This window comes from Anomalospiza imberbis, chromosome 1 (genome assembly GCF_031753505.1).
Source record: "Anomalospiza imberbis isolate Cuckoo-Finch-1a 21T00152 chromosome 1, ASM3175350v1, whole genome shotgun sequence".
Lineage (NCBI taxonomy): Eukaryota > Metazoa > Chordata > Aves > Passeriformes > Viduidae > Anomalospiza > Anomalospiza imberbis.
The window spans coordinates 26601069-26627186 of NC_089681.1; positions in this window are offsets into that span (position 1 = coordinate 26601069).

A 26118-nucleotide genomic window follows, 5' to 3' on the forward strand; every position below is an offset into this window, starting at 1 on the left:
TACATCTTCTGTAGTTGTAGGATTTTAACAAGATCTCTTTTATTGACATTAAATAATTAAATTATTTTTGACTTAATCTATTTTAAACATGATTTACTAAAACTCAGCCTCAGCCATACCATGAATTTAATTGGTTAGCTGGATGGCAACAGAAAGAAAGGCTCATTCTTCAAGCTTCAACATTTTGTACTTTTACACAGAATGGCTACATGTCTCCAACTCATCAAAGTCACTTTTCCTGAACACAGTGTGCAACTAAGCAATTACCAACCTCACTGCTTTCTGGAAAACTGCTGGTTTTATAAGCAGAGTTTTGGTAAGGAGCTCATGGCTTGTGGAAGGGGTTGGTCAGAGGCAGAACTCCCTTCTATATTATCACAAAAGGGGAAAAGTGCAGTTCTTACAAGCAAGTTTTAGCACTTCTGAGCAGGATCTTCTAAATTCAATGTTCATAAATAAAGTAAAATAATTTTCAGAAACTATGTTAATTTATATTTAAAATATACCTGGAATTAACCATAGAAATAACATGATCTAGATACTTTTAGATATGCAAAACTGCTACATGATATAAGTATTCCCCTTCTCTCCCCAATTCCTACCTTTTATTTTTTCATGGAAAGCAAATTTTTACACTACTTGTTTTGGGCAATTTATTTTGCCAATTGATTCAATATTGACACCTGTTTGATTGGTACAGTATCTAATTAACTGCTGTCCTGTGAGAGCTGCCTACAATTTTGTTTGTACGGCACATTTTTTAGTGCTCTTCAGACCTCTGATCTGATGTCTGACACACTTGAAGTAACTAGAGCAGAAATTTAGCTAAAGTTCAATACAGAGCTGAGCAATTTAAAGCCAGATTGCACTGTAAGCTAAAAGAGTGTAAGCTCTCTTTGTGTGCAACTCAGGCTGCCTGCTTTGAAGTGGAATCCTATCAAGAAAAGCCCTCGAGGCCTTGTCAACAGAGGAGATCAACTGTGGTCTGGTAGATTATTTAAAGGTCATTATTTGGGAAGGATTTTTCAACAGAATTCACACTGTGTTTTTGATCTGCATGTATTTTTAAAACAATTACTATTGCATGTTTTGGAAAAAAGCATCTCTTTAGTATTAAAATCTTGCAGGTTATAATTTTTGCTGTTAGTTATGTGATTGTGCACAAATTGGAAGCAAAAGGATATTGGACACAACTGTGCAGAATCACAAAAACTGCCACCTGTTTGAAGGACAGATAGGATGGACTGACTGAAATTGTAACATCTACAAACACAGATCTTCTTGAGACTCAAGAAAAAAAATCTTTCAATTCTGGGAGAAATTAGAAATGGTAAAAATATGTATTTCAGTAATTTCATAATGCAGTAAGGTGGAACTTTTTTGCCTTTCTGAAACCGGGCAGTGAGAAAGTTTTCTTTTAAAAGAAATCAGTGGTGTTTGATAGTTTTTCTCCACAGCTTTTTTAATTGTTAATCAGTGTAAACAGGCTTATTTATCTTTTCACTTTGAGGAAAGGTGGAACAAATCCCAATCCAAGAACAAGTTCCATAGTGATTACTACTAACCAGAGAGTTCTGTCCTTCCCGCAGCCAAGGATGTGTTCCTCTGCCATCTTTTTTGAGAAAACTCACACCTCTAGAAAGATATCCCAAATCTTAAAATTTACACGGTGCTTCAAATCACATAAGGAATCTTGTGCAGCTGTTCTGTAACATATAAAATTTCTTCTAAAAAATAGAAACTATAATAACTATGGACTACGTTGTAGACTTTGGTGTTCTCCATGAAAAAAATATAAAGTAATTAATTGGAACAATATTGTTAATGACTATCTGCTAAAAGCCAATCCTTCAGTGTCCACCTGACAAGATGTCTATGGTTAAGCCCTTCCAGAAAGACTTTGTTATGAGTTCTTATGTTAATGATACATAAAATTATTTTATTGTCCTGTCATAAATTAGCTTACTACTACAAATACCTCTTTCCACTCAAAATATGATGCTTTCAGTCGCAGTTTCTGTAACATCTCTCAAGAAAACTGTCTCTCTTACCATCACACCACAATTGATCTCTAAATATAATACCACAGTTGACTTGTAAATACATCACAATTGAACTACAAATGTGCAGCATTTTCAGTTAAAATGTAAAAGGTATATACTATGAGTGTGGATTGTGTATGTATTGTGTACATGACTGAATTAAAGAAGAGTGCAATGTTTATATTTGTGCCTCAGTTATACAAAGGTCTCTTGGGATCTGGTACTGATCTACCTCTAGAGATTAAACTGTCTCTAAATGAGAAATCTATTTCCAACTAGTCCAAATATGAACAATATCCTGATATTACTAAAAGATCTCAGAGACACGTTGGCAAATTGATGAAATGTAATTGTAAAGAAACCTGTGGGAAAATATGTCATGCCTTGAAAACAAAAAATTTAAAAGCACTGAACTCAATATGAAATACTGAGTGAAGAACAATTTCTTACTTGTTCCTAGATGTTATTCACAACTTCAATCTTTTTAAAGCAAAGCCAAGCAAACTGCCTTATTTTATATATCTCATCTTTCCTTTCAAGACTGAAAATTTCTCTAGGGCATAGTGGGAACATCACCTCAGAATGATAAATATTTTATGTTAAAATAAAGGTTTCTCCACTGAAGGCAAGATAATGAAATTCTAAGTTAGCCAGTGAAATTAATGTATTTTCACAAACTATTTGAATAAAGATTGCAGTGAAAAACACTGTTGTGACTAATTGGACTTAAAACGAAAATTGGTAGAAGTGTGGATGCATTGTTTTGAAGATGTTAGAATTTTTAATTAGATTGAAAAAAAAACATAATTATGCTAATGCAGCAAATGCTAAATCAGCTTTGAATGCTTCTTTTGTCATGTATTCAAATCAGTTATGTTACTCAAATCCTATTCCACATGAGGAGAATGTAAAAATAGCACAAACTAGTTGGTAAATAAATCATTGTTCCATTTAAATTTCAATGTCTGAGGCCTTGAAACACTATTTGTAGTCAAATAGCCTTAATATTTTTATCTCGATATATTTTTAATTTTTTTTTAATCAGTGAAGTGAAGCTTAAGAGCTTTGTCCCTCAAAACCTGTTTTCTTCTCCAGAAAAAATAAAATTATATGGTATTGCAGTGCAAGTCTACCTCTCAGACTATTTAATCCACAGCTTTGAACAGTTCATAATGGGAATGTAACACAGAAGGAAAAACTTGTTTGTCATGATAAGTAGAAACACATTCAGTGTCTGGGCTTTAAGACTTGAACTAGTAAATTCACTTCCAGGTGAAGTTGAAAATGTTGGCATTGTTCTTTAAACTCTATACTATTTAGGATAATCCATTTGATATTCTTAATTTCTAAAACAGGCCTATCACAACTAGAGATCATTAAAGGCTCTCTGCAATGTGTGCCCTCCTTGACCAGATTTCAGTCTAAACCAAGAAGGACTAACCACCTATCTTTTGGTAGGTAGAAGCAAGGGTACCAGATTTTGGTTCTCTGAATTAAAGAAAAACATACTTCTTCCAAATCTCCCTACATCCTTTCCCTCTTGTCTTTGAGTTCAGTAGCTAGATCTTTCAAATATGGGCATTGGAATGGGCTGCCCAGGGAGGCGGTGCGGTCACCATCCCTGGAGGCATTTCAGAAAAGACTGGATGTGGAACTTGGTTTAGTTGGCAGGCTGGAGTTAGGTCATCAGCTGGTCTCGATGCTCTCAAAGGTCTTTTCCAACCCAGCTGATCCTATAACAAATTTCTGCTCTTGGAGATAAAAATTTTCATCTTGAAAAACAGAATTAAAAAAAAAAAAGATTCATAACAAACAAGCTTCTATGCCAATAATAAAACAAATCCATACCTACTCATTCATATATATATCTTCATACCTGTGTATTATATTTATAATACATGCACATAATTTTCACTTATATTCATAAATATACATGCATTTGTATGTATAAATATATAGATGTAAATATACATATACGTATATGCATGAAATGCTTGAGTGCTCCAGGGAAACATGAGTTTCCTTAGAAAATGAGAACAAAACAGTAGGACTTTATCCAGAGTTACAAGAATATTTCCACTTCTGAGTAGCACAGTTTGCTAATGCTAGCTTATAATAATAAATAACAATATGATGGTGCTACCTGAAAATTAAGTTTGTGTTTTTAAATTATGTAGTCTTATGTAGACTTGAATCCTTTTTCTAAATTAGGCCAAACACTAAAATATCTGTGCCTGGACCTTTGGATCTAAGAAATGGATAGAAGATTTTTAATTCCATAAGCTTCAGCAAAAGGAAGCAAAATACACCGAAAAGATATCAAGATCTTCAAAATAAAGCAGAGTAGTTTCCTGGAAGCCTAGATTAATAGGAGAAATCCTGATACATCTGGAAATTATATACTATAGCACATTTCCATGACTGACAAGAAAAAAAATGTGATGTCAATTTTCTGGTTTATTCCCACAGATGTAGAAAAACTTGCTAACATTTAACTGCTTTCTTTCAATATATTTATTACATGACAGAAATATGAAGTAAATTGCAAGTGAACTTTTCTATTGTTATATTAAGAATGTTGATAAATGCAAGGGTTTATTCATAGCAATTTCTCAAAGTCAGCACTTATTAAAGAAGTTATAAAAGGCAACAGAAAGGCAAGTAGAACTGGTTAGATAATTGGCAAAAGAAAACCTCATTCCATTATTTCCATGAAGGTGCATAAAACAAAACGAAAAACCCTCAAAGGAATAACAAAATGGAAGATCATATGCTGCACAAATTAAACAACGCCCACAGCAATCCTCCTATTTACTTTATTTGGAGATATTTTCTTTTACAAGTTTTCAGTATCTACTTGAATAGCAAAGAATTTGAAATGCTTTTGCCTCAAAGTCTTCCTTGGTGTATAGATTTTTAAGGAACAGAGGAGTTTTATCTACTAGATTTTGCATGAAAGCACTTCCAGCAGTCTAGCATTATTTATTTCCAGAAGAAAGTCAATGGAAGATTTTGGAGAATTTTTAAATATGGACGCAGAATCTTGCCCTTAAAACACAGAAGTTTGCCATACATAGTGACATTTATCTTGTTTTATATATCAAGGGTAACATACCTGATTAAGTAATATTTTATTTATTTTTTAATGTTGGATAAGACTTCTAGTGCTATCAAAGTAAAACAAGTATCAAGAACATTTGTGTGAATCTAGTTATGTAGTTCTTGTGCCCCATCTAAATTTCCCTTTTGACTTTTGAAAAATTTATGTTTGTCTTGTGCTTTATCTTCTGTGGGATGAATACATGTGAGTATGCAGCTTTGCAAATGCTGCATCTTCAGACATGGCACCCATGAAAGCACTTTTACTGTCACAGCATAAGGTGTCCTGCTGCTACATAAATAACAAAATGTAAAACATAAATGTTGAAGTGAAGCCCAGCTGTTGATCCTGTGACAAGGCTTAATAACAAGAGCTATTTTAGGTAAGATTGTCTGATAGACATTGGTGAGATTTTCTGATTTAGTTTGTGGTGCTAGGAGGAAAAGAGAAACTTAGAGAGATAATACTGACTTTCTGCTCTCTAGTTGGTTTACAGAGCAGATTAATTAGGTGCTTTGAGCTACCAGAAAGCAATTGGAGATGTCTTGGCAACTGAAAAGCTAATAATAAGACAATAGAATATTAATAAGATTTCTAATATGCAACAGTGAATAAACTTGCTAGTGGGAAAAGGGAGGTTGCAAAATGTTGTTTTTAAAACCAAGTAAAAGAAATGTATATGGACAAATAGGAGAGGATCTTTTCAGAATTGTGCAGAGTAACATATACGTTCACATGTGCTTTTACTATATGCTACATGTAAACTAGTTACTAATAAATTGTTGATCCAACACAGCCTCAAATCTAAATTTTTATCTATTTACTTTAAAGACCAGACTCAGAACCTGCAGACTGTAGAATGTCTACAGACCTGAAAGGAGGTTTCAAGGCAAGAACTTTTGCATTTTTACAGACTCTTTAATTGAGTATTACAACTGATTATTTCATTTAAAATAATGGCTTCAAAGTTTTTCCAAATTACATAATGAAACACACTGCCATTCCTTTTCTTTGTGTTCTCTGTTTGCATTTTGTGCTTCCCAACTTTGACAGCTTTGTCAATAAAACAGGCACATCTAACAGACAGGTATAGATCTGACAGATAGTCCTATAAGACATAAATCACAAAGCTTGCATCCTAATTTTACCATAAGTCAACCTATATACTAATGACACTGGCTTATATCTGCTAAGCAGCCATATTTACTTAGAAACTCCAGAGATGGAAGTGTGCATTTCCAGAATGCTGCAGAATTAATGAAACCAATACAGACTGGATTAGTTCAGCTGTATTTTATTACTGTATGCTCTGATTAGATATTAATTCTCATCATATTACCATTTACATGGACCTAATTACAATGTAGTTTCATATAGATTGAAGAAGTTTCAGTTGTACATTTATAGTTGCAAATCATTATAGACTTCCAGTTTTCAATACAAATAAATGTTTGTGGTTTAATTGGCCAAATTCAGAGACTTTCAAGCAACCAGTGAACAGCACTGCTAGCATTACACAAAAAATAACAAAGAGGGTTAGCAACATATCCTAAGTTTAGTCCTAGAATTGAAGACTAAGACATACTTTCCTAAAAGTATGTCCCAAAATTTGGCCACATAATGAACGTGACATTACGAAGAAGAGAAATTATGGTTACAACCCTTTGTAGGGTACCAATTAATATTTTTGAACTTTTAGTTTTGAATTTTCCCTTTCTTTTTTTTTTTTTAATTTGTCTTACCAGCTTGCCACATTTGCTATCAGTGCAGAATGCTTAAATGGATGAGTTGTTACATGTCTATGTCAATACTTTCTTGACTATTTATTGCTCTAGCACAGGAACTGACAAATGGAGCATAGGATACTCAAAGCTTACGAGAGCTATTATTATAGCTCTCACTTTTAGCTAAAGGTTCTGAATGCCAGTTTTGAACTCTTCAAATTGTTTTGTTTGGGAAAAATGATTGTATCATTTTCTCTTCATTTATGTCACTGTTTTCTATTTATTGTTGTTTAGATGTATCAGCTGGGGCTATTTATTGAAGTAAACAACTATAAACAATCCCAAACTGTGCACAATATACTGCCTACTATGTTGCCCAAACAATTCTTAAAATCAATGTTTACTCTTTAATTACTTATATCCTAATCATGCTTAAGAATGTTTACATCTCATAGTGCAGAAAAAAATAATTACATCTGTTTGATTTATACTTCAGAACTTCTGATTGTAAGAAAAAGGCTCTACCTGTTATCTTATAAACAAGGCTCATAACAGCTGACTGTATATTTTACTGATGATGAAACATTAGGATCCACAAAATTTTATTAGGTTTTGGTCACAATCTTGTGACATAACTCATGAAACAACTGTACATATGGCTTTTTGGTGACATTTGGAGGAGTATGAGAAGTAAAGGGAATAGGTTTTTTTCCTCCTGAAAACACACATCTTGTGATCAAGTAGTCTGTAACCAGGCATCCATGCATTTAATTATTGTGCACACCTCCTATTTAAATCATCTTCTTGTCTCACAATTTTTCTCTCAACAAATTCTTTTCTTGTAGCTTTGGTTCAGACTGATTAGCTTCAGAACCTCTGTAAAAAGGGGAAAAAGAAAGACTGTCTATTTCTTTTGTCAAAAGTTCACACATCTATATACATCTTTATCACATGAAAATGCCTTCTATATGCTGCAAACTGCTGAAAAAAGAAAACTGAATTCTTAGGTGAATACGTCTAAATAAAGGAAACACACTAACCAGGGCCACAAGACTTCTTTGGTATAAATGGGTTAAGTATATCATGATGTATACTGGATGCTCCTATAGAGCAGTAAGAAGTGTTAAGACAAATTGCCCCTACTTAAATGAAAAGAAAAAAATCAGTAAAGGATCTTTTTCATTCCAAACTCCAACAGCTTCCCAGCATGGTCCAAGCACACATCACAGTGGGTCTACAGTTGATTCAAGCTACATTTCTTCAATACGAGTGAGAAACCTGAAGTCAAATAGACAATGCACTAAATGCCACAAAGCAAGTGAGTCCTGGGAAAATGCCCCAGCTGACTCCAAAAGAAATTACATGGGGAAGGCAGGTAGTCTGAGGCAACTAAACCACACAGTGCAAGATAATCCTGAAAGAAAAACATTATCTTCCTAAAAAGACTTTTTTTCTTTTACTGAACAGAAAGAACTCCAGCTATAGATTACAGCTAGAAACATAGGCAGACTATGCATTTTAAACACACATGGGTACATGTGTCATAACCACTTAGTGTAATCTGGTATACTTAAGAACTGTGCCAGATGTCTAGTTTGTATGGCTATGACATTCTTGTTAGAAAGAAGAAAATTAATTCTGAAACTTGTTAAATCCTCTCAAAAATTGCCTGTCACAACACTGCACTTTCTATCCATCTAAAGCAGTTAGGGTTTTTTTTTCCTGAAGTTAAAACAGCTTTCTAGTCTTGAGAACCCTGTTTTAAGATCCTCCTTCTTGCCTGACATTTCCCCAGTAATTTTGGTTGCGCCCTCTTCTCTTTTTTGGACATCAAACTGCCTATGACAAATGTTCTCAATGCTTCCCTTGAGGTCCCAAACATATCAGGAAAAAACTACTTGTTTATATCTAAGTCTGCTTGGAGTTAAAGTCATGTGACTCTCTTAATTTAATTATATATCTTCAGACATAAAGTGAAGGTGAAAGAGAAATCACATCAAAACTTTCAAACTTTTTCTTTTTTCTTATTTTTTGCATAAATGCTAATTTCTTATGTTATTTAAGCTCATATGGAAGGATGAAAAAGCTGCTGGTATCTTCCATGGAGTAAACACCCAAATCATATCATATTTCAAAAATACCACAGTTTCTTCACCGAACTTCCATCAGACCTTTTATCTTTGCAATTATTTCTAGCTGTCATTTCCCAGCTGACTATCTTTAGCTTCATCCTATCCAAGACCTCCTAGAAAGAGAAGACATAAATACTGAAATAAGATGTTTGGCATATTTAAGAGTCCATGTCTCTGAATCCCTTTTATTCACCAATTAAACCTATTTGCCTTATATGTACATAATTCTTTCCCCATAATGTGATACTTTTCTTTATATTTCAAAAACAATAAAGAGAAAATCTGTGCAAATTTCTCAATTTATCAGTAGTGAAAATGAAATGGTAGATAATTTTTAATAGATCCCACAGAATTTATTTTTCAAAATTGAGTGCCTCCCCCCCCAAAAAAAAAAAAAAAAATTCTGGTTCAAAATCTCTTTAAGTCTTTTCAGCATGTTTGTTTGCAATAAAGGAATTATTCACTCAGGTAAATTAGACTTTGGCTTGTCATGAATTTAAAATGATAAAGCAGCACCATAGTGCAGAAACTAGTACCCATACTGATCTCACATTGGAGTAGATCAAAGGAATAAGTCCAGTGTAAAAACCAGAAGGAGAATCATTCCTCTAAAACTCAAATCCTGTTTTGAATTTTATTTTTATTTAGCTTGAAGGGGTGCACTTATTTTAAAAACAGATATAAACTTTTGTTTCTTTGGTTGGTTGGTTGATTTTGTTTTTATTACAAATATCTTAAGTCCCAATTCAGCGATCCAATTTATAAACAGACTGTGATTAGAATAATATTTAAATTTAAATTTTTTGAGAAATCCTTTCACCGTTACGGGCCCAGATATTCCAAACTGAACTAATAGGCAGACATGAGGCTACTTTTATCCACTGTTGGAGCAAGTATTAAAGAGCTCAGCTAAATAATTTCACTTTGACTACTAGTCTGCTTAATGTCTAACTTGCTCTTTTGCAAGGTAGTATATTTATATATCTATCACACCCATGTGCCAACTTCCTGAGCAAACTGCCTATGTATTTAAGGGTGATTTTTTAAACTAATTTTTTTGTAACTGAGGTTGATGACTTGAATATCTGTTTCATCTTTAGCTTTTGAGTGAAATGAAAGAAAGCTTTGCATTTACCTTAAGTACTTTATAACTTTGCAAAGATATTACTGTGGCTATCACTACTGCATGAATATCTAAATGAATTGTACTTTTGTTTCCACATTCTAGAGGACACTGAAAATATATGAATTTCCATCTGGATATATTTCAGACTAATGACCCATGAACCACACTGTTTGTACCTGAGACTGAACTTGTGCTACCTGTTTATAGCAAGAGTAAAGAGATTCCATAGACTGGAAAACAATCAATTGAGCCACTCATTTTTATTTTGTTTTTTAAATTAATCTCTGCATTGGTATTTTCACCTGAATCTCTTCTGCTATGGAAAAAAATGGCCTTCATTTAATGAAGAAAAATAATCCCCCAAACTTTTTGTACACTATAAAGGCAAGACAAGACAAATAGCAAGAGAGGAGAGAACAATGTAGCCAGTGGTCTAACCAGTTCACTGCAAGGATTAGGTTGTGTCATCTGCCTGTGTCCAGAGAACAGTGTCACTCAGTAATGATCCAGAGGCTGAATTATCATAGATGGAGGGTCCTGAGTTCATACGAACAATCACAACATTTTAGACAGGGCCAAGATTTGGATCTACAGGAAACTGTCAAGATGGTTTTATATCAGTTTTTTTCTAGTGCTTGTCATGGCACTCAGAAGTTTCAGGAAACAGATTTATCCCAAAACGAACTATATATTTTTTACTAAGAGTTATTTTACACTTGAATCAAATTCCTGAACTACCTTCATTGAACACATACTAAGCTCCCCAATTTATTAACTGTGTAATCTACAGTAAAATATTTTTATCTCTGTAAAACAATGTAGTATTCAAACTTTTGACAAACATCTTACATTTCTCATGCTGTCTTTTTTTTCTCGTTTAATGGTAGAGTCAGCAGTAAAGTAATTCAGAATAAAGTACAATTTCCTGTGACAAAAACAGGCAGTTTCTGGACATCTAATCTGCAGAATATCATCTTAGGTTGGTTTATTTCAGAACATAAACCTCTTCTCTACCTTAGAATTAATAGCCTCTTACCTCCATTAGACTGACTGAAATAAATACTGTGAGTGGGTCTCTATCATGTATCACTGTATGTGTTTAGTAAGCACCAGGAGTCTACATCAAAGGTGGTATATTTTTGACAAGTACTTGAAAAGATACCTAAATTCAAGCCTGTGACTTGATGCTGTTTAACAGACGTTTGATAATGCTCCAGACTGACTATTACACCATAATAGCTATGGGGGTTTACAATATATCACACAGAATATCTCCATAATAATATCTTTATGTCATTATGCATCATTAAAAATTCCCATGCAATATTCTCAGGATATACTAATGACTCATCAGAGTTCATCAATATTTTATCATATTCTGTTATGTCTGTTACTCACTAAAAATTTTTATACCATGGAATTGGTGTACATTCATAGCTAAATAGAAATTTATTTTTAAAATTACACAAAAAGATCCATCAGAGATGCCTTAAAGAATTTAAGGGCCAGCAGGTAACTGAAATGTAATGAAATAACTAAAAAAAAGGTGCATAATATTGGAACTGAAATTAAAAAAAAAAAAAAAGACATATGTGAAGACATTTCAAGCTGACATATAAAGAGGAGGGGCTTTAAATCAAACCAATAAAATTAAGATCAATAATAAACAAATTGATAAATACCATATGGTCACTGCCTAAACTGTCAGAAGTACTACTTTTGTTCTATATTCATCAAATCTCTCATAGTATGAATAATTAAATGATCCTGTATACATAGACATTCTAACAGCAACATGGTGGATAGTATTGATCTAAATATCCATCTTCAGTAATGAGCAATTTGCTTAATTTTCTATAAAGAGCAATAATAATAGCAAAAACATATATACAACTTTACAAAAGGAATTGTTGCTGCATATATACCGAAGAAGGAGGTGTGGTTTCACCCCAGCCAGCAACTACATACCACACAAGCACTTGTCACTCCCCTCCCTCCAACAGGAAGAGGAGGAGAATCAGAAAAAGTAAACTCTGTGAGATAAGAATAGCTTCATAACTGAAATAGAGTAAAATTATTACTACTACTACTACTACTACTACTACTACTACTACTACTGTTTTGTTGTTGCTGTTGTTGTTGTGAGGAAAAGGTAGATAACAAAAAGAAAGGCGAGTAAAACATGATAAAGACAAGTGATGCTCAATCAATTGCAATGGCCAGTGCCTGGCCAGTGCCCAAGCAGTGATCAGCATCTCCCAGCCAACTCCCCTCCAGTTTACATGGAGGCATGTAAACCAGGCATGATGTTCTATGTTATGGAATATCCCTTTGGCCAGGTTAGCTCAGCTCTCCTGGCTGTGCTCCCTCAAAACTTCTTGAGCACCTCTTCACTGGGAGAATGCAAATTCTTGGACTCAGAAAAAGCACTGTTTTACAAAAACTAAAACATCACGGAAGGGCAGAATCACATAGTAAACTAGGTTGGAAAAATGCTTTGAGATCATCAAGTTCAACCAATGACAAATCAGTGTGTTAGGAATATTATGCTCAAACTAAATAAAAAAAAAAAAAAAACAACCAAACAGCAAAAAAACAGTATTGTATCACCTACAAGGAAGAAAACTGACTGTATACCAGCTGAAACTAGGACAGAGGGAAAAATCCTTACACATTTTTAAAGGCTATTTGGAGCAACTAATTTGCATGTGACTAAGAATACTTTGATTAACATAGCATACTTGGATTTCCATGTTGATAAGTAACTGGCCCTGGAATTCTCCTGATTAAGATCAGTTTTAGTGTCTAACCACTGCATCACAGAAAAACAGACTCATTCAATTTGTAAGTGTAAAAGTACAAGAAAGCATCAAAGGAAAACCACATAATATCTACTTACTATAGAGATAAATGTATATGTGGAGCTAAATGTATAATAGCTATACATAGTTGCAAACTTTCATAGTTTACAGCAAGTTCCTTCAAAATATATGCATGGAACTATAAATCTAAACTCCGAATCTTGAATATATATTTTTACTTATGAATATTATAAAAGCACAATTTTGTGAAAATAATGTTATTTTTAGTGAAGGAATTCCATTCATTACATAGTGTACTTTTTCATGTATCCTTTAAGCTTTTTCTGAAGTGCTTGAAACAAGCACAGCATTTAATTTGAATTACTCTTACACTGTTCAAATAATAAGATAAATATATTATACTTTATTTATGTATTACTCTATGTTTATATACATTAAATTTAATTTCATATGTTGGCCAGCAGCACATCTAGTCAGCTTCAGAGCATCTGGTTGAATTGATAAATGTACAGTTGCATAAGATAGGATGGTCTTAGGTGACTCAATTTGTTTTTTGTTTTGTATTCATTCGGGCTATTCCAAATCTTCAACATACTTTTCAGTTACACACAAGTGCAAGACCTTAGGATATAATAATAATTATGCTATCAATAAAAAAAGAGTATCTTTCCATGCAAGCACAGAATTCCCTAAGGAAATCATACTAGTCCAACAGCTAAACTGTCCAGTATTCCATACCAATCTGTGCAATTTAAGCACTAAATATCCAGAAACAGATGCACATATATGATGTTCGAATATAGCTTGCTATGCTTGCATATATTTCAAAATAAATTACTGAAATAACATGAAAAGAGGAATTCCTTCAAAACTCTGTAATTTTACCCTCTCTTTCTCATAATTTAGTGACATTTTAGGCAACTTATATACTGTATTGAGAGGAATGAGATAAAAGCTTCTGCAGTTACTTCAGGGTAGGAGGAGTTTGTCATATAGTATTGTATTGTGTTTTTATATCTTTGTAACAGTTCTGTAATGGTTTGCCCCTTCACCCCCCATTTTCTCCCAATGGTTCCACCCTGAGCTCTCCCACACTTCCTCCAATGCCACCCCTCCCTGGTGCCTTGTCCATCACGCAGCTCCTAATCCCACCCTCCCTAATTTTTCCACCTTGGGCATAAGTGAGTGGACAAAGGCCAGGGGTCCCTCCCTTAACCTTCCCCCATTGGTTTGTGTTTCTGTCTGTCCCTCTGCCTTCCACTCCCCCAAACTCCCCCATTGGGCGGTGGGGTCTTTCCCCCTTGTCTCCGCCCCGGTACTTAAGGTGATTGCGAAAGCCAAGTGACTCACTTTCGGCTGCAGGAACATGGAACTCAGAGTTCCTCAGAGCTTACAATAAACCTGAGACTTTTCCCCGGCCATGAGTTGACTCCCTCATTACCTCTCGGATGCCGCCTCTCCTCCATACAAGGCAGACGGCGAAGACCTCTGTCTTAGCTGCTCCCCAAATCTGCCACGAGACACAGGGGAGTGTCCCTCACTGCTGACCGTGCCTCTGCCGGGCAGGCGAAGCCAGGGGGCTTCAGAGAGAGCACAGCGGCAATATAGATATGAGTTCTTGCCTCTACTCTCAGGCAATTATATAGGCAGAAAGAGGGGAAAGCTGAGCAGCATGATGAGATTGAATTGTAGTTGCCCATTAAGAATTTAGCACATTTTTGAATAAGGAAAAATGAGATCAAGGAAGAAATTCTTTGGTAGTGCTGATTAGTTCACAAATAGAAAGTACATAGAGCACTTATGAATTAACAGTAAAAGAACATGAAAATATGCAGAAGAAATTGACTGGACAATTAACTTCAGAACAAAAATTGTTAGAAAGTGGTTTCACTTAAAAGAGATTCTTAAATGTAAAAACTCCCCTCAAATACGGCATTTGGCTTATCTAAAAGCTTTTGTATCTTTTAGCATATTTCAGCTCTTTTGCCACTTGCTGCTCAAATAAATTATCTATTAATAAGATAGCAGAAAGTATTTCAAAGCAGGTTTGAGGTTCACTGGAATAATTATTTGGTCAAAAACATACCAACTGTGCCTACAGAGAGTCAAAGACAATTTAGTCCACATGCAAAGATGTTAGTCTCTTATTTCTTCTGAGCAATGAGATATACCTGACACTGCAATATATATAAAAGGAATGCTGTATATACTTCTGTATGTGTAACAAATGGTAACCATAAATTTCTGTATTAATTAAATTATTCTAATCTTTATTCAAAAATGCCATTTACTTCTGGGATCAGCCAGTTTCAGTGTTCTCATTCATCTAGAAAAATTAAGAGGAAACTTTAGTAATTGCCTAAGAGTTTTCACATTTTATCATCATTAAGAAATCCTTGCTACAGCAAGGAACCCTAATGGTTCTAACAAGCTCCCATGGGGAGGATCAAAGCCAATTTAAACAGGGTAGATTGCACAAAAAGAGGCAGACAAAGAGTCCAGGGGGGCATATAGATGACTAAGAAAGTAGAAGTTGTTTTATATTAGATTGGAAGGAAACAAACCTAAAGTACATTTTGTGTGGTTTTGCCAATTGTTCCCTAAGCCTCATCAAAGCTACAGAGCCACTGTCATGATATTGCTGGATTAAAGGTAAAATCCCTTCTCAGAGGCAAGACACATTGCTCAGGACCAGAACCATGCTAATGTTGCCACAGAAACATGCCCCAGAAAAATCACCATGGACAGAACAAACACATATTTGCCATCCATGCACAATTCAAGTGAGGTGCCACATTTGCTTGCAGTGAAATCTGAGTTCATAAGCGATTAAATGCACACATATGGGAGGTTTAAAAAAATCCTTTCCTCATCCCCCATCAAAAATTGCAATGTCTGATTCAAACTGCTAAATGAAAAGACTGATGGACAGCCTCTCAGGTCCCTGAAAGTGAAGCACAGGTGCACAGAAGGCTGCAGAGCTGTACGTGGTTGGTATGCACAGAGAAATACACTCAAGTCTGCTCTGGGAATCACAGAATGACAGGATATTCCCCTGAGGTGTGTAATGGTGAGATGGCTCTTGATGGAGACTGCTGTCTCAGAAACTGTAAAGAATACAGCAGTGCAGCTGTCACGTAACAGTGGTGGTGGCTTTCCGGGCAGGATGTGTCCTCTGGAACATAGCTTCTGCAATTTATTTTTGTCAGCCAAATTACAGTAGAGTGTTGAGCTGCTGGAGTCTATCCCAGGTTGAGCAAATATGAATGAAAGGTATGAGCATGGCAGTCACAAAAGATTTTAAAATAATGTGATACAGCATCACAGCATCCTAAGTCCTGCAGTTTCAAGGGTGACATCCCAACAAATCAGAGTAGTCAGAGTTCTTTATAAATGCACATAGATTAATTTTAAGACAGGGATCCATAAAAAACAGATTTTTAATGGAAAATTTGCATAAATCTGTTAGCATGAAATGAGAAATGAAAGGGCAAGGCCCAAGTCTCCCTCTAAGTACCATATCGTGAGCTGGAAGTAGGCATTTTTTTCTGCTTATGGTTGACTGCAAAAAAAGCTGCTTCTGGAGCTTGGCAGGTATAAATCATGCCCTCCTCCTAAACTACTGCAGTGAGAAGACTGCTATATATAGACAGGCTAATACCTGCTTCCCCTGGCAAGTTATCTCTTCTAGCCTGCTAGGACTGAGGATGACACAGAGTACTTACACCCACAGCTCTTAGTTGTAGGTGAATGCTCTGATCACCGGATAGTCTTACACAGTTTTCTTCTGCTTGTGGTTATTGAAACTGTTTCACTATACAGAAAAATTCAATATTCATTAAGCCAGAGACATGAAAAAAAAAAAAAAAAAAAAGGAAGAGATATGTATCTGCAAGGGGGAAGCTTATATTCCAGTCCCCACTTTGGTTTAAAGTGTTTAAAAATCTCCAAAATTTCAAATTAAATAATCTCACAAGAAGAATTGGAAAGAGCTACCCTGAAAATGCCCTGTATTTTGAATACTCTCCAAGAAGGTAAGTGGAGATCCTAGTTCTTCTAGTCAGAATGAAAAATTAAAATTGGACCTCATATATTCAAGGTGATGTCTTTAACTGAAAAGCATCTGCTTAGACATGGTGATTAATTTTTCTTACCATTCTGGTGCTTTGTCTCAGCCCCAGAAAGGCTATGTGAAATTTGAAAAGTACTTTTAGAGGGAATAGAAAATTGGAAGCCAGATGTGGTGAAAGTTGGAGCAAGTTCACCTTAAACATCGGTGGTGGTACATGCTTGATGACATGGAAGGTTTCAGCACAGCTGATGTATGTTCCAGAAATACTTGATGGAATAGTACTTCTGTTTGGACTCTGGATATTCAATATAAGCCATAGAGGGACTTTTCTTGTTTTTTTTTTTTTTTTTCCCATCTTGAATTATGTCTTGAAAAAAAACCAAGACAGATGACAAGATTTTGGTCAAAGAGTATCAAGAGCGAAAACACAAATATTTGCTGGATGGTTTTGATTCCTAAAGTCTAGATCCTTGGTATTTTAAATAATTTAAAACTCTTTCTAAAGACATGCCAAAGAAAACTTGAGAGAGTAGCATTGTCAGTTGGAAGAAACTGTCAAATATGACACTGAACAAACACTCTGTATGTGTCATACCAGAAGAAATTATGCGAATGAATGTACATATCTATTAAAATGTTTTATGGAAGTCAAAGTTCATCTCCATACAATTAAAAAATCCAGGATGCAGACTTGTGATTCTGTTTCCAGTAATTATTTATTCATACTTTTATTGCTTATTGTTCTTCACTGTTGTAGGTTGGGTTGGTTTAGTCAGAAGCTCAATTAATGTTAGTTAGGTATGTTCCTTGTACACCCCTATCTTTCCCTCACAGTGGTTTGCTCCAGGTTGTTTACCCCAAGATTTCCCGCCATGCGGACCCACAGTTACCTGTCAATCTTCTCACTCCTCCCAGGGTTTCTCCTTATTTGGTTCTGTCAGTCAAGGTTTGTTCACTCCCTGTTGAGTGGCAATCATGTAACCACCCCCAGAAAGTTCTGTGTCAATCACCCCACCTTAGCTGTTGCATGCCAGGTTGGTTCAGTTAGGGATTTCAATAAATGTTAGTTAGTCGGTGCTATGTACCCCCATTTTCCCCTCACAATGGTTCGCTCCAAATTGTCTGCCATAGGAGCTCTTACATGTCCATCTTATAGCCACCCCCTGTTTATTCCTGAAAGTTCTGTGTCAATCACCCCACCTCTGCATTCCCATTTGTCCCAGAACACTGTACCCACCTCTGTAATGCTCCTGTAGGTTGCTGTGGCCCAAATCACTCCCCTGTTGTCTGTCCCCATCGGGCAAGGGGGGCTTCCACCCCTGTCTGCCTGCCCTCTATTTAACCCGTTGCTTCCTTTGTTCGAATCGCCATTTTGATCACGCACATGACCTGGGAACGCTGCTCCGACCACCGCTGCAGCCACATGGGAAATAAACAGTTCTCAGCCATACGGGACAAGGTGTGCCTTCTCTCTCCCTTTGTCTTCTCTCAGTGTGTGGTTACGAAGGTGGCAAACCCACGTGGAGGCTCAGCTCCAGAGTTCTGCATACGCGGCAACCCCAGTCTCACCAGAAAGCAGTGCCTAGCCAGGCGCCTCAGCTGCCCGAGACCGGGGCAGAGAAAAACAAAAGCCACACTTAGCCTTTATATTAGTCCCAAAATGCTGTACCCACCTCTGTTATGCTACCATTGGTTGTTATAATCCATGTCACTTCTCTAACATTTGTCCCCATAGGGTGAGGCAAGTTTCCACCCCTGTCCGCCCACCCCCAACTTAATCTAATACATTCCTTTGTCCCGTCGCCATTTTGCCTTGCATTGCACTGAGGACGATTCACTCTGACGACGCATGGGGGATAAAAGTTCTCAGGCTCGCAGGCAAAATCTTTCTCTCATCCCTTCGCTTCCTCTCAGCGTGAAGCTACTAAAGCTGCGTTACCCACACCGGGGCACTCCACAACCCTGGAGTGCCTGCTCACTTGGTGGCTACGGCCTCACAAGGCAGCGCTAGCTGGCGCTTTTCGGCTGCTTGAGGTCATAATGGGCAACCACTGCACTTCACAGCATTCATTTCCCCACATACAATTATTATTATTTCTATTGTGTAATCAAGGGAGAGGTCTAGACATCAGCTATGACAAAATAGAGAGGATCATTTAGGCCTTACATTTTTAGTCTGGTATCTCTTCCCCATGACACTTCACACCACTAAATATTGCTGCTTCATCAGTTGCTTGCATGGAGAAACACCCATGTACTCTCAAGTATATTCCATGTATCTCTCCCACTACTAATTCTGTCACAGAAAATATTCAATCTAGAGGGCTGTTTCAAAATTTTTGGGAAAAGCTACAAGAAATAATTATAAGCAACCAGCAAAATATACCATACCAAAAGATTAATGTCTTAGATTAGGAAATGTTTACAAGTTTTGGCTATACAACTAAGTCAAGAAAAATGTCCCAGCAGGAATATGGTTTACACAAGCAATATAAATAACTTACTCCAATCACAAAAAAAGTCACAAGTTCTTTTAAAAGAAAAAAAAGTCTGAAATGTAGCACGAAAATTTTCATTCATACACAATTCTTATTAAAGGGAAGCAGAACCCCTGTGAAGGACAGGAGTCATAGTCCCACCATGGTGTCCTGTAGATGACAAGCACCAGGCAGCGCCTGAGCATTAAGGGCAATTTTGTCTTCATGGAGTGAATGCTTTCATGAAGTCAAACATCATAATTTAACTCATCAAGCACTTTAATATTTAGTGCAGGTTTACCAAGATATTAGCCTTATTGAATGAGGCTACCTAAACACTCTTAAAATTCAGACTGTGCATTGCAAGGATTACTGACTAATACTCTTTAAGGCAGAGCTTCCCCAGAGAGAGATGTGCTCAGAGGAAATTCAAGTGACATGCAAAGCTGAAAAGCACTTGATTTCTTGATTTTATGCACTATTCTAACATTCTAATGTATTTTAAACATTTTCTTGTTTACATTAATATAATACTAACTTAAGGAATGTTTACAAATATGAAAATAGGGCAAGCTTTTTTCCCAGAATTGGATTTGAAATAACAAAACTAGAACTTACAGCTAGGGCCCGAAGAATACCACCAGCCCTGCCTGTCACTGCCCAGACCCCTGGGCTACTCTGCTCTGCTCAAGATCTAGGACCCCATTTCAGCCCCAGGGCCATCAGCTCCCACTCCAGTGATGCAGCAATGCTGGACTCTCACTCCCAACATCCTGGCCTGCCTCTGAGCCAGGCCCATCTGCAGGACCACATCTCATCCTTGCCTTGGCCTCTCCCCATTGCCAGGGAAGTGCCCAAAGCACAGGCACAGGTTATATGTCTGACCTGATCCTGACTGTGGTGGTATGAAGGGACAAGCTACCAGACCCTTGCCTGCCCTCCCCACAGGGAGCCCCCACAGCTCCTGGATTCCTTGGCAGTCACAGTCCCATGTATTGCCCTGACTCCACCATCTCAATCACAATGTTACTAGTCTAACTTAATACCAAAACTAAACCTTCTGAAAATTCTTTGCAATCCTCTACTGCTGCCTCCTTGAGATCAGCTATAGTCAGAGCATCTGCACAAGGTTCGAGCACATAGTGAAATAGGGCAATCATAAAATTATCTAAGACCTTTATTTTTTTGGGGGGAGGGTAAAATTAGACAAAGGACCCACTTAATGTACTAACTAAAGTACTAACACAGAGAAAACTGAACCCTTCTCCTGCTGGCTATGGAGCTACCTTCAATTTCCACATGGATAGGTTCTAGGACCAAGAAGCTTCCTAAGAAGACAGCCTCTGATTTTACCTTGAAGTAAACCTTTATACAAATGAAAATTCAGGACTTTTAGACAGTCAGGGATTGGGGCATTTGTTGCAAAGGGTCATGTTTCAACACTGCTGTCAATTGTTTCTCTGGAAGGTTTCATTCTGCTCACTTCAATCAAGAAGTCCATATATTAAAACCATATACAGAAATCCATCTCCACTCCCACATATCACCAGGAGTGCCAAGACATTCCCAGAGCCCAGAGGCTGCAGTCTTACCCTCTCCCACCCACCCTACAGCTGCTCTAGTGAGCCAGCGCCCTTATCTGAGTTTTGCAGATGGTCCCTTTAGGTGTCAGCCTGGCCCTGTGAAGAGTAATTGCAAGAGCTGGAGGAGTACAGCAGAATAATTACAGCACGATATGAAGGAGCAAGATTTTAATAATTTATGAGATATACTTAAATTGACAGATTTTAATTACATCTTTATCAGTTCTTTATTTAAACTTCCACTGAAGCACAGCTAGAGAGTAAGCTAACATTTCCTGCTGTGGTGTACTACAGGCAAACTTTTGCAAAATGTAATTCCTGTGTTGACTGCTAAAATCACTTTAAATTTCTGATTAGTACATCAGAAATAACAATAATAGTTGCCTATTTACTTAAAAAGCTAGAATGTAAATCTCTAAGATTTTTAGAAAAAAAATTCTTGCTGTAATAGTAATGATTATATTTCTATCAGACTATATAGTGATTATAATAAAAAAGGAACAATTTACTTAAAGGCAAATTGCAGGTTTACTTTTTCTAAACCAATCAGTAGGCTTCATATAAATTCCTAAATCATTAATTCAACAAACTAATACTGTCTGTGAAATTGACTTTTCTGCATATTTTGAAATGTCTTGTACATTAGTTTTTCATTTACTATGAGTAACTGTTGGATCCTACAATCACGATTCACTTTCCACACCAACCCAGACTTGACCTCACAGATGGTATGCATAATCTCTCCCACACCCTGCATTTACATTTTCCAACCAGCACAAACCACTGTATGACTTATGGAAATTAATGGTGAATTACTATAAAACTTTAAAAATAAAATTATAATTTAATTTCTGCAATAATCAGTTCCATCTTTCAATGGCCCATATAACATTCTTTGCAAAATCACCTGTATTAGCATGTATTGTACCTCAAGTGGATTGCCTATGGTCATACTACTTAAACAACAAAAGGTCTTTAAAAAGGTGCTAAAGAAATCAGTATATTATAGGTAAAACTAAAATCTTGTAGCACTAAGGATTGCAGAGTTTTGGGACATGTTTCCTAGGGAGGGAGTAAGCTTCACTGTAGACCTTTTTCAGGATGTTATCCAAACTTCTGTCAAGAATGACATATGCATTCTTGATCCTGCCTTCAGGCAGGGTATTGTACCAGATAATATATTGAAGTCCCTTCCAGTCATATTTTTTCTATGATTCTATGCTTTTGTGCTTGTGGCTGGTAATTTATTGTTTGATATTCCTTTGTTCCAGTTTTGCCAGCTTAAACTTATTCAGATTTGAAAGAAGGGGATGAAATTTTCTTCTCCAACCCAGTGCAACTTGCCCGAGGCTGGTTCACCAATTTGAATTTTTATTTAATTCCCTGCCAAAAGCCTTAGCAGAAACAGATTTTTTTTTATAGGGTGCACACAAATCTGGAGGAATTAAGAAGTTTAGTAAAAAAATCTTTATGCATCTACTTAAATCAACCCTTTTTTATCCTTTCACCTGTCTTTTATTTCCTCTCTCCCCATTCTCAGTTCCAGAAAGCATGCAACTGGCCAACAGGAATTACATTTTCCTTTTGTACAGGTAAAACACATTTGACTGTATCTGAGACTAGCTTTCACTCTTGGTTCCTCTGTAGTTAGTGCTGCTAGGTCTAGATCCTTAGCAGACTCTGTAAAGATACAGTGTGACTTAAACAGTGAGGAATCACAGTCCCAGAGGTGTTTTGGGGACTTTCTATTTGGTTGGGATTTGTGGGGATTTTTGGGTTTGTTTTTGGGTTGTTTTGTTTGTTCTGCTTTGGTTTTCCCCAAAGAAGAAATAGGGGTAGGTTAATTGAAAAAAAAAATATGAAAAGTAAGGGAATGAAGCATTTCAAACATGGAACAAACTGTACAACCAACTGTTCAATATAAGGCACTAAAAGCCAAAAAAATAAGATAGGTTATTGAAAAGACCAATCTAGAGTAACACAAAAGCCAGAGTTTCTTGATGAGAATCTGTCAGGTTTCTCATTTGCCAAGGTGAAATCCTTGAAAGGTTCAAGGCCTATCTCTTTTCTAGCTGCCACAGCAATGAGGGCCATGGTTCAATCCCTCAAGTTAGGAGATAATGCAGAGAGCACTAACAAAAGCAGCAAAATCTTCCTACCCGTGTGGTCCTGTTTTGTTAACCTTAATTCTCTAAATATTCCCTAATTACAGACATCCCATTTAGTCTTTATAAAAGTGTTTTAATGTAATTATGCTTGCTGTTGCAGGCCTAGATTTTTTGGTTTTTTAACATTTATGCTTATGGTCTAGTTTCCAAAAGCTGTCCAAACAACACTTCCCGTCTCCATTTCTATCAGCACAGCAGAACTGTACATTAGTCCAGACATACTTAGAGCAGCTTTTATCTGGTAAAAAGTGTGTTCCTGAATAAAGGTCTAAGGCTAAGCCCTCCTCATTTGAATAAAAGAGCAATTTCAGTGCATTTTCTAAAGAAGGAGTATTTTCTGAGCCAGCTGCTACTGGGCAGCCAGATTGATGAAGGAACCATGAAGATGATGAGCAGTGACTTATGGAAAAGAACAGCAACCTACACACACATGCGAATTTGGAAAAATATGTTCTGAGAAAGAGTTCAATCAATTTTTACAGACAGTGGTCATTCTACTCTTGAAAGTAACTCACACACATTTCAAGAACTGAACAGCTCAGGCCTCCTGAATATTATTTGTGTCATATGGCAGAGTCATAGCTATGCTGCCTGCTCCTCATCCCAGTGTAGCTGGACCCTGTGAAAACTCCAGCATTTAAGATGTGGACATGCAGCATTTTCACAGGCTGTATATACACTGACAGCCTCACTGGCTATGGTCCCCGTTTAAAAAAGAAAATTAGAGAGGTTTTTAGCTGGTCCCCTGCCTTTTTGTCCTCATATAGTTGTATGCTCCCTGTTTTTGTCAGCTAAGCAGTCCAGCTGTAGGCTTTTGCAATACTAATCACTACCCACACATTACCCAAAGAACAACATCCCTGTTCCCACCCCTTCCCTGAAATAACAGGCTAAGGAAAAACATTGCAGACAACCAGGCAATTTTTTTTCAAAATAGGCTTCCTTGTGAGGTTTCCATCATTATGTGGTTTTGGCTGGCTCAGAAAGACCATGCAAAGGGAAGTGCCTCTCTTGCAATTTTAGGTCCAATGCAAGAGACAGCTAAAAAACAAAAAGAAAACTGGAAAAAAAAAAAAGGGCAGGTTTGCAGGGTTTTTTTCCAAGACTCAAATACAATATTAAAAAGTAGCACTATATTTTAACTTTATTAGATTTGTTTTTAATTCATTGAATCATAAACTGCAGATAGGACAATTAAAAGAAGGTGGCAGAGGATTGATAATATGTACAATTAAGGGAATGTGTCAGGGAATTGTTAATACAGAGTTTAAGATAATTACCTGTATTTATGTTTAAACATTATATTCCAGTTGAAAAGGAAATTTGTTTTTATATTTACACATATTATTTGTATTACTATAATTTATTTTCAGCATGTGTGGCTTACCATGAAAACCAGCAAGACTTGTCCAGTAAATCTGATGCTGAGTTCTTACCTCTGTCCCTTGCAGGTCTGTGTCTTGGCCTTTCTGCTGATGGGTGATATCTAAAAACCATGGTCAGTTATGTGTAACCATGTGTTGTCTCCCTCTCAAGGATCCTGCCTCCAGCCCTCACACATCAGAGAGTAGACTTACACCCATTAGTTTGTCCCACCTGCTCCCAGAGAATACCAGAATCTGAATTTTCTTTAAAATAATTTTTTTTTTTTCATTTTTTAAAGCTCATGGTAACATGTGACAGAATTTATTTCTGTGTATTATTTTACATTTCTAGGCATGGAGTAAAATGCAAAAAATATATAATTAAATTGTTAAGGACTAAAGACAGGAGGCAAAGACAACCTAAATAGGTTTAATGATTTACAGGCAAATCATACCTTTTATGACTTATTTTTGATACTGAATTTAACATTCAGGTAAATTGCTGTGATAATGAGATCTCTAGGAATTTTTTGATTAAGGTTAATTTTTAGAGCCAGCTGCTGAGGTATGTAACACAGGAGACTTTAATTTTATTTTTTATAGTGAAGTTGCACAATAGTGATAAGCTCAAGTTTTGAGTTCTCATTTATCATCATTGAAGAATGTTATAATTGCTGTGACCTTACACTGGGACCCAGTGTTTTCAGTATTTTTGGTAGAATTTAAACAATAAACAGAAATTGTTCTTCCCACTCAAACCTAACAAAAAGTTGGTGTTCTACAATTTTTAGAAGGTATAAACAACAAACCCAAGGAAAAGCAGGCCCTCATGTTTCACTGACAATTTTACTTTTTGAGTAATTACTTGGAAAACAAGGTCTTGCACATATGTTCCTGTGAAGATTTTCCACAGTACTAAGCAGGCAAATGAACATATAGTTGCTTTGTTCTACATATTACTTTAATAAAAAAATTAAAAATACTTTCAAACTGTCTTCTAAGCTCAGTGGTCAAGAAAATATTACCTTACTTTTAATGATTAAAACCAGCTTCCAATTAAAAATGTCCATCACTGCTTACTTTGATCATTAATAAATTTTCTAGAGACTAGTTAAATAAGGTTTAATAAATAAAAGTTTTCATCTGCATTTACACTGTATGGAGCATTCTTTCTATAGAATTTAAATATCAGGAATATAAGGGGGGGGGAAATATTATATTCTCGCAAGATCTATACTTAGCAAACCGTAAAATTAAACTTTTTTTCTAGATGAAGAATTACCCCAGACTATAGCAAAAATGGAGCTTATATGACGTCAAGTACCATACCATATATATAAAATGTAATTAAATCTTAGTTAAAAACCTAAAAAGATATCTTTTCTCAACTTTTGGAGCAGTACTACCAATTCTTAAAAGTTTAAAGAAATTTCTTTAATTTTTTTTTTTTTTAACCTCATGGTAACATGTGACAGAATTTATTTCTGTGTATTATTTTACATTTCTAG